This window comes from Nothobranchius furzeri, chromosome 12 (assembly GCF_043380555.1).
Source record: "Nothobranchius furzeri strain GRZ-AD chromosome 12, NfurGRZ-RIMD1, whole genome shotgun sequence".
NCBI lineage: Eukaryota > Metazoa > Chordata > Actinopteri > Cyprinodontiformes > Nothobranchiidae > Nothobranchius > Nothobranchius furzeri.
This window is the reverse complement of record NC_091752.1, coordinates 25,966,518-25,976,465: the sequence shown is the minus strand read 5'-3', so window position 1 is coordinate 25,976,465 and position 9,948 is coordinate 25,966,518. Positions and strand designations below refer to the sequence as shown.

Below are 9,948 nucleotides of genomic sequence, written 5' to 3'. Positions count from 1 at the left end.
TAGTTTTTGGACAGAAAAATGAATTCAAGTCCTAAATTTTCATTTAGCTTTTCTTTGTATATTTCTCAAACATTTTGTGTACAACATGGTTTTTTTTTTTCATTCCATCTTTCATCCAGCTGGGGACTTTGGGTCCTTCCATCATAAACTGGTGTACAGCTTTGTTTCCTGGTCCCAGGTTCCTGACTGGGACCAGGAAACGGGACCACATCAGTCCGGTTCTGGCCTCCCTGCACTGGCTTCCAGTTTGCTATCGTTCACACTTCAGACTCCTCGTTTTTGTTTTTAATTTCTTCCAGAGTGATGCTCCCCCCTATCTTGCCACACTCCTGAACAGACATTCCCCATCACGTGCTCTGCGCTCCTCTGACCAAGGCCTGCTCGCTGTCCCTCGTTCTAGGTGTCGTACTCGCGGGGACCGGGCTTTCTCAGTCCTAGCACCGTCACTATGGAACCAGTTGCCACCCTCAGTTAGGCTGTCCCCATCTCTACCAGTCTTCAAGAGTTGCCTAAAAACACACCTCCTCCGCTTGGCGTTTCCTGAACATGTTTGAATTTGGCCCTCTTTTATGTTGACTTTATCTCACAGTTTTCATTAGTTCACTTTTTCCCTTGTTTTACACATTTGTCTTCTTCTAGAATGTTTCACCTTTTTTGTAATTTGTAATCTGTAATTTGAATTGCTTTTATTTTCTGATTTATTCACTTTATTTATCTTTGTACTGTACCATGTTCAGCGCCTTGGGCTTCCTGACAGGGTTGCGGAAGGCGCTTTATAAATAAAGCTTTGATTTGATTTGATTTGAAATGCAGGTCAGATGGTAAAAATGGTTTCTTCTCCTTACTTCTCAATAGGAAAATTCAACGAAATACTTGCTGCTCTTGGAGAGTTCTGTCTGTGCTTGACAGTCATCATTTTCCAGATTGAAGATGAGAAAACAAAGTGGAATGCTGATGGAGTTATGGATTTTGACTTTGCCATTTGAAGGTTTTTCATCATCATCTCTAACCCAAAAGTTCAGTTGAATTAAAAGCCTCTAATTGCTTCTGTAACAATGTGTTTGTGTACATTTCTGTCAGTTTGTTTTCTAAATAAATAAGATTAATTGCACTTTATAACCTATGCCAGAGTGTTTGAAGGCATATAATCCAGTAGGGGGTGGGAATCAAAAACCGGTTCTTGTTGAGAACTGGTTCCTACTATTTCAATTCCTAGGAATTGTTTGCCATTTCTGCATACAATTCTCTCATCAGTTCCAATTGGCATGAATGACATCACCACGCACGTTGCATAGCTTACACAAGCAACATTGCAGCTCACGAATACTTAGCAGGAAACATGCCGCCTAAGCGGCACAGTAGCGACACAAAGGCCCAAACGCAGTTTGGTTATACTTTTTGAGAAAGGATGCCAACAGGGCAACTTGCAAAAACGTTAAAGTTCTATATTCATCATTACATACTCCACTTTTGACATTCTCATGGGGAGCTGTGAGCTGCTTCTGTGTTTGCGCTCAGGAACTTATTGGTGATTGAATCCCCCAATCCAATCCCATAAAGCTGAGGTGCTAAGTCCCTTTTTTAAACTCTTTGGTAAGACCCGACCAGGCTTTGAACCCGGATCTCCCAGTCCCCAGGGCGGACACTCTACCACTAGGTCACTTAGAAGGTGCATTATTTACAAAGTAGAATTCTCATGAAAAGGAGGAAACATTACACATTTGCGAAAGCATTTGTGCACAAAATTGGAAAAGTGAATGTCATGCTTTTGATCTGCTCCAAAGTAGTGAATTTCAATGCAGCAGCAGTGCACAACCTCTCCTGTAATTACTGCTGGTAACTAATCAGCTAACACTGCATAGCATGTTAGAGTCATTTGCCTTATATACACAGCTCGGCTCAGGCCCTGTCCACACGTAGCCGGGGATCTGCCAAAACGTAGATATTTTTCTACGTTTTGGCCTGTCATCCACACGAAAACAGAGTTTTTTCACACGAAAACGGATCTTTTTAAAAACTCCGGCCAAAGTGAAGATCTGCGTTTTCTCCGTTTTGGGTGTCTGCGTGTGAACAGACAAAACCGGAGTTTTAAGGTCCGCAACGTCACTTTCCGCGACAAAAAATGTTGACATCACGTCTGTGACCTGTGTTTACACTAGCCGACAGCATGGATGTCCTCAGAGCTGCGCTCGCTTTATCAATTGTCCAAGTGCTTTTTGCTTGTTTGTTTTTGCAAGCGGAATTACTGCTCCTTGCGGAAGACCACAGACGAAGGACGAGGTTAAGAACGGGGGAAGTACTGCCGCCTACAGGTCTGGCATGTCCTTAACAACGTATTTATCCGGGTACGTGTGGACAGAGTTTTTTTTTAAACGAGGTGGTGTGGATGCAAGTTTTTGGAGGGGCGGATATTCGTTTAAAAAAAAACCGGCTACGTGTGGACTAGGCCTCAGTATGAGCAGGCTTTTATTATGACTCACTGGGGTTTGAGAAGACCGAGCAGATGCATGCACGCCCTCCTCAGGAGCCAGGCCTGGAGGTGGGGCATATTGACGAGTGCCTGGTGGCTGGCCAAGCACAGCCTTAAGAGAAGACATGGGTACTTCTTCCCATGGGCATACCACTTGTGGGAGGGGCCAAAGGGGTCTGGTGCATTGTGTGATGGGTCGTAGCCAAAGGTGGGGACCATGACAGTCTGATTCTTGGCTACAGAACCTGGCTCTTGGCATGTGGAATGCCACCTCTTTGGTGGGGAAACAGCCTGAGTTGGTATGCGAGGTTGAGGGGTTCTGACTTCTCTACAACACCCATCTGGGGTGGAGTCAACACAGTGTGAGCCTTAGGAGGAGGAGACCCCACCAAGCCAACACCCAGACCCTCCTTCTTGAATCGTCCTTGGGCAGAAGACGGATCAGGAGGCCAAGCGATTAGCTAGTGGAAGCCTCTAAGAGGGTCATAGTTACTCCCTTTTGTATTTTACAGGTGACATGAATTGGTAAAACGTGATCTGCATCAATTCCTTGATGTAGGAAAAAGAACTGGTCTTAATGCATTTCTAAAGTATCTGATCAGGACTCTGTATAGGCAGACTCTAAATTGGCTCGGCAGCAAAAATAGTGATCGAAACATCCCTAACCTCCAGACTCCAGTGACTAAAGTCCGACCTGTGGTGAGATTTTGCCTATTTTTCAAAAGCTACAGCAACACTACACTGAACAAGAGGATGATTCTGCCTTCACACAGAGCATAAAAGAGAACATTTTGAAAGAAACCAATACCAGGTACAATTATTTACCATTTATTTACTAATAATAAACTGACAGTTATAATGCAGAAGACCGTGTCCAATTAATATGTTTTCACAGTTCTGATTGCAGACTTCAGAAGAGTATGGATAGAAGGGGTGGGGGTCTATAATGGGTGGAAATGGGGCTCAATAAGGAGATGATGGGGGTTCTTAATGCCTGAAGGCTGCATCATGCCAGACATGATTATCCCATGACACAAACCTCCTAATCAGCTGCTTCAAAATTAATCCCAGAATCCCCATTCACTTTATCTGATTTGTTTATTGTTATGGAAGCAGAATTAAAAAGAAGAAAGTGTGTGTGTGTGCGTGTGTGTGTATATATATATATATATATATATATATATATATATATATATATATATATATATATATATATATATATATATATATATATAGTTCCGGTAAAGCCTGAGGTCCTCCACTCTAAACATCAAACTGAATGCAGATTACCTCATCACTCGTACAGCCGATGTTTTTCCGTCCACCTCTGGGCTAACAAATGGAATATATTTTAGACACACAAACACCAAGACATGTCCGATCAAAATTAATTGTTTGTGACACTGCTTGGTAATACAACATATCCTCATCATGCATTCTTTATGCACTAAATTATGAAACAAATTTCTTCTTCCTAATAAACAAGACTTGTTTCATTTGATGGTAACTCCCTTTGTCAGTTTGTTATCTCTTCATGAGCTGGGCTGAGTCTCTCGCTTGAGTGTTTCCGGTGTTTTTGTTTTGGGGTTCATGTGAATTTGTCAGAGTAAACACAGCTTCCCTCAGCGCCATTCCTGCTTCTTCCCTCTTCCAAACGTGAGCCCACAGATGGGACAGGCAATCTGGCAGCCAGCTACCGCTGCCCCTTGGCGTTTTTGTCAAAAACTGTCCAGTAATGAGTTTGTGATAAGAACCAGACAAGCTGCAGGAGTGGTTGGGTAGCTCTCTACTATCTGCTGCTGGTTCGGCTCACAGCTGTTGTTTTTGGGTGAATTCAGGTGGACCTTTTAGGTTTAGACTTTGTTTTGTTTTTTAAGTACTTGATAATAAACATGATATTCCACCATTTCTTTTCTTAGATTTATTGGTAACAGTTGACAATAAGGGTCCCTCTATTAACATTATTTAGTCCATTATTAAGCATTATTAAACTAATAAATAAAGTACAAACAACTGCATAAGATTAATATCAAGTAAGAAGTTGTAGTTGTAACAATAGAACAGGGTTTTCAGTCTTCAGGAGGCCAGGCTCGCTGCTGATAGGTGAGGTGACCAGCCAGCACCACCTCCAGTCAAGAATCGTACAGGGTAAGTACAAATTTCTACTAATATGTTTATTTTACAACAGTATTCAATGTTAGTAATCTTTTGGGCTCTGAAGCAGCTGCTTGACTTAACAACGCTGCCATTTTCCACAATGCCAGCCTGGCTGTGACAAGTGGACTGTTTATCCTGTTTGGCAACCTGCAATGGTGTCTACTGGCTGGTAGATGTAAACATAAACCTAGTGTCGTGTCCGTCAAAATACACATTTGACAAATATACATTGCCGTAGGTCCCGTCACAGCCGTGGCGGCAGCTACATGCAAAGGAAAATTGCTAGAGCTAGCGAAAATCGAGCAAGAATATTTAAGAGCTATAGCAGCTTTACCTCCATCAGCAGCGTTTGTTCACAAACTACAGTCTGCTCTTTAACTGTATTATTTTCTGCAATTTCAGCTGTTAACTCAATTTTCTCTTCAAGTGTTTTCCTCCCCAGAAGAAGCTACAATGATGTTCTGCTGAGCTGTGGTGGCCTCATGGAGGGGGCCATCGTCTAGCACACTGCTGCTAACCACTTAAACATTCTCCCTCTCCTGATAATAACTTTTTGCTTTCCTTGACATTGAATGTGCTACTACTAGTTTACCCGTTTCACTAGGATGAATACAATAAAGTTTATCTCTCGCCAAATAGAATATTTACTAAGAAATCACAATGTAACTATAGACATATTGCTTGGTGTGTGTGTGTGTGTGTGTGTGTGTGTGTGTGTGTGCGTGCGTGCGTGCGTGCGTGCGTCTGCTCTGTCTTCTCGATCCCCAGTGAGTCGTGGTGGATGGCTGCTTATACTGAGCCAGGATCCTCTGGAGCAGGGGTGGGCAATTATTTTTTCCATGGGGCCACATGAGAAATAGAAAATATTGTGGAGGGCCAGGCCAAAAGGCTGAAGTCAATTATGCATAATATTAATGGTATTTCTTTATAAAAAGCAGTAAATACCATCGTTTTTTTCAAGCTGGTAAGAGTAGACTATATGTTATAAATGAGCAAAAAGGAAAAAGTGAGGTTGGCTTACAAAAATGTGATTTATTCAAATTTCCCAAGGCAATGGTAAACAAAGTGTGCATTTGGTTTTTGTTAAACATTTGTGACTTATATTAGTTAACAGTTTTAGTCACATTCACTCCAAAACACATTTTGAGTTTCAAATATTGTTGGAAAGAGGTTCTTAGCATTCTACAGACACACAGTATTGTCTGTAAAATAAAATCACTGAACTGTGATCTTGAGAAAGAGGTTTAAAAAAAAGTGTCCCAGTTCACTGCTAGTTGCCTACATTTGTGGTCCAAACACCTTATTTTGTGTTTTTAAGCGATTTTTTTCTTATTCAATGAGAGAAATCTAGTCTCTGCTGGGCTTTAACGAGTGCATCAAAGTCAGGTTGAATGTCTGAGGTGGAGATACGAAGCACAGCTGACAAATGATCATCAGTGAGAGAGGATCTTTACCTGGATTTTGTAAACTTCATCATTGAAAATGTTTGTTCACAAATGTCGGTAGAGCCGAAGAGAACCAACATCTTCTGAGCATGTCTCCTCAGGTTTGGAAAGTCCTCAAGAGAAGAGTAGAAATCCAGCAGAGATCCTGAATCTCTGCTTTCAAGTCCCAAACCCTCTTCAGCACTTTCCCCAGGCTGAGCCATCTGACAGCTGTGTGGAGTCCTCCAAAAGAGCCACAAACTGTCTGTGATTCATCGCCCGTGCCCTGATGAAGTTTATTATTTTAGTAACAACATCAGTAACATGGTTGATTTTTAGCACTGACTTGCACAACACATGTTGGTGTATAATTCAATGCAAAAACACCTATTTTTGATCTGCATCGATTTCTGTCACTTTATCTTGCATGCGTTTCAAAAGTCCGACATTTTTCCCTGTAAGATTTGGACAACGGTCTGTTGTGACACCTGACAGTCTCTCCCATTTCAATCCCAGAGTGTCCGTGCATGCATTTGCCTCTGTAAAAAGATCACTCCCTGTCGTTGTCCCTTTCATCGACCGCATTGCTGCCAGCTCCTCTGTGAGCTCCTTTATCCCCCGGACATCACAGCTCTCGTCTAAGGCCAATGAGAAAAAGGCAAAACTTGCCACTTCACATTGCAGCTGAAGCTCCAGGTTCCCCACGGTTCGCTCGGACAGCGGGATTTGCTCAAATGCGCCTTTTTTTTCAGGGCATATTAGTGCTGCGGAGTCCTCCATGCACTCTTTGACAAACTCTCCCTCCGAAAAGGGCTTGCTGTTTTTAGCTATTTTGTGGGATATCACAGAGCTGGTCCTGGATGCTGCATCCCTGGATGTGTGAAGCTTAGTAAAACAGCCTTGCTGCTTTTGCAACTTTGCTAGCAAAGCTTCGGATGTCCGTGCCCTCTCAGCATCAGACAAGTTCTTGTATTTTTCCGAGTGTTTCTTGTCATAATGCCAACTCAAATTGTAGTCCTTAAACACGGCAATCTCCTCCCCGCAAACCAAACACACGGCTTTGCCTCCGACTTCAGTAAAAAAAAAATACTTAGCAGTCCAATTTTTGTTGAAAATCCTGTATTTGGCATCTTTCTTTTTTTTTTTTTTTTTTTTTTTTTTTTTTTGCATGAGCGGACATTTCTGGGGCTACAATCACCATGTCAACCGCGGGCACTTGTTGCTATACGTATTGCCTCATTGTGCACGTAAAAAACAACTTCAAAATAAAAGCAATGCAGCCTTAGCCCATGCATGAGGTAAAATGAGAAAATACATTCATTTTGTAATTTCCAATTAACCTTACGCGGGCCGGTCAAAGTCAACCAAAGGGCCGTATGTGGCCCGCGGGCCGTAAAATGCCCAGGTCTGCTCTGGAGGTTTCTTCCTGTTAAAAGGGAGTTTTCCCCTCCACTGTCGCTTTATGCTTGCTTAGCATTAGGATTGCTGTAAAGTCACTGACACTAGTCAGTGATTTGATGCAATTTGCTGGGTTCCTTAAATAGGAAACATTTTTTCTGACTGGCTTAATGAACTGACCTGAATTGGAATGTGTATTATGTGAAGTGCCTTGAGATGACTCTTGTCGTGATTTGGCGCTATATAAATAAAATTGATTTGAATTGAAAAATTGAACTGAGGAAGATGTGTGTGGAGGAGGTCAGTGGTGTTCTGTCCTGGAAGAGGTACCAGCAGACCACCACTACTGTTAACAGGCAAGTCATTTATGTAGGAACCTCTATTAAAAACAACACTGTGGTTTTATTTGCTGAAGAGTCACAATTGTCATACCAGTGGTGGGTCCATAAACCATCTCCTGATTTCATATTTCTGAATACATCTTAGAGATGTAACAGCCATCGTCTGAGCCAGCCCAGCAGTCCCTGTAGATGGACGATGGAGTGGACAGTGAGAAGAAGTGTCCTAAAGCTCTCTGCAGACCGTCCTGTATGATGTTCCTCTGGCCAGAAACGTCCAGCCACTGGTCTGCTCCAGCCCAGCCCTCCATCCACGTCTGGATCCTCCTGCAGCAGATTCAGCTGCACTGTTAAAGACTTCCTGCTCACTCAGTTTAAATAAATGATCCAGGAAGAGTCACTCAGGTTAATCCTGCTTGAACCGTACATAACTGGTCCATACTGGATTTGATCTCTCAATAATTGTAACGTATTATGAATAATCTGGTCTCCTTACCATCTTTTCATTTTCTGTTCATGTAACATGTTCAAAAACATCTGTAATAATAAAACTGGTGATAAAGTCAATGACCAGAAAGAGTTATCAATTAGTATTTGTTTTAATAATTGTGTTCAGATATCGAACAGCTAAATGACATTAACATGATGACAGTGGAAGGCCTCTCCCAAGATGACCAACAGGTAAAGCCTCTCCTGACCCTGGACACCTGCAGTCTTACAGAGAAAATCAGATCACAGGTGACAAAAAGGCAATAAACACATTTTTACATTTATCCACAAGAAGATAAAAATTATATTCTTCACACAAACAATTTTTACTTTATTAAAACGTGTCAGCTGTGTAAATCCCTGAATGTAAAACTACTTTTCACAGCAGAACACAGGATAAACTACTGTACTCGTGTGTAGACAGCTTCACTCTTCACCTCTAAGCTTCATAAAAACGCTCCGTTGTCCCTAAAACAAATAAGTTTAATTCGCTACCCACACACACACACACATACAAACAGGAATAACTACAGGACCCGCGGTACAAACTTGTTCTGGCTGATTTCTGCCTAAAATGTAATTTAAAAAACAAATATACAAACGAAAAATGTCTAAACAGAACCGCTTTAAGCTTTTTAGTTTTCTACGGCTAGTTTTTAACAAACTTACGTTTAAAGCTTCGTAGCTCTCCCCATTTTCTTTTCCTGTTGAAAATCCACAGCCGGCGTGCAAAGCATGCTGCGATAGCCTTGTTCTGTGAGGATACAACAGACCGGTCCTCGAAATGTGGGTGGAGCGAGGACACATCTGAGGATGCGAGATTGAGTATTCTTGGAATTCGGACAGTACTCGTCGCTGCGCTGTGACGTCATTGACCTCAAAATGCGCTCTTACAAGCATCCTTCCCATGGATTCGGACACACCCCATCAGTCCGTGATTTTTGTAGCCTACTTTAGCTCCATCGAGCTAGTGTAGGCCACGCGGTTTAAGCTTTTTGCTTCGCCTCCAAAGACATTACTTTCTTACGTTGACTTACAGGTTCTGCCATGATGTCAACAGAAAAAGCAAATGTCTTTTTCTTCTTCTTGTGTTTTTATTGACGAATGGCGAACTGAAAATGCTAACAGCTGTAAAGAATGTAAAGAGCACCCCCTAGGACACCTACCCGCTTTTCAAAACTTTTTAGTGTGGTTTTTGGTCACCAAAGAGCTTCAGAGTGGTGTCAAATATAAAACTGTTCAAGTTTCTAACCCAACAATCACTGAGATTAATGTTGAAGCTCTAGGTTAAAGTTTAAAAAAATTTATTTAGTGTTACTTTAATGCTTAATAACACACTGTAACATTAATAAAGACACTTATTTTTAAAGTGTTGCTGATTCATTTGTTTTTATGTCTAACTTTTATCATATAATCCCAAGGAGATTTAAAAACGTATCTAAGACAAAAATCTAAATCTAATCTATTGTTCCCAATTCAGAAATAGAGAGCAGTGAATGTCTATAATCAATCTTTTCTTTGTTTATTGATTGTTATCAAGCTTCTTGATCAACACTGTTTAGCCAATTAGGCAAAATATTACTCAACTGCATTTGTCTAATTTTGAAGATATTTAAACAATTCAGAACCTATTTTTTTAGATCTTATATTAACTTTCAACTGTCAAAACACA

The 9,948-nt window shown here is 41.4% G+C and overlaps 1 protein-coding gene across 2 annotated transcripts in view; it reads left to right on the top strand.

The window, feature by feature from the left end:
• The window catches only part of srbd1 (S1 RNA binding domain 1), an 88,528-nt gene extending 87,472 nt beyond the window's left edge, over nt 1–1,056 (top strand). Inside the window, exon 22 of one of the 2 annotated variants that reach the window (XM_015944626.3) lies at nt 856–1,056. The gene's annotated coding sequence lies outside the window, so the exon portion shown is untranslated. Of the gene's footprint in view, nt 1–299; nt 435–855 lie in introns of those variants that run through there. The other variant, XM_070541972.1, reaches the window with a different exon arrangement.
• The last annotated feature ends 8,892 nt before the right edge of the window (nt 1,057–9,948 follow it).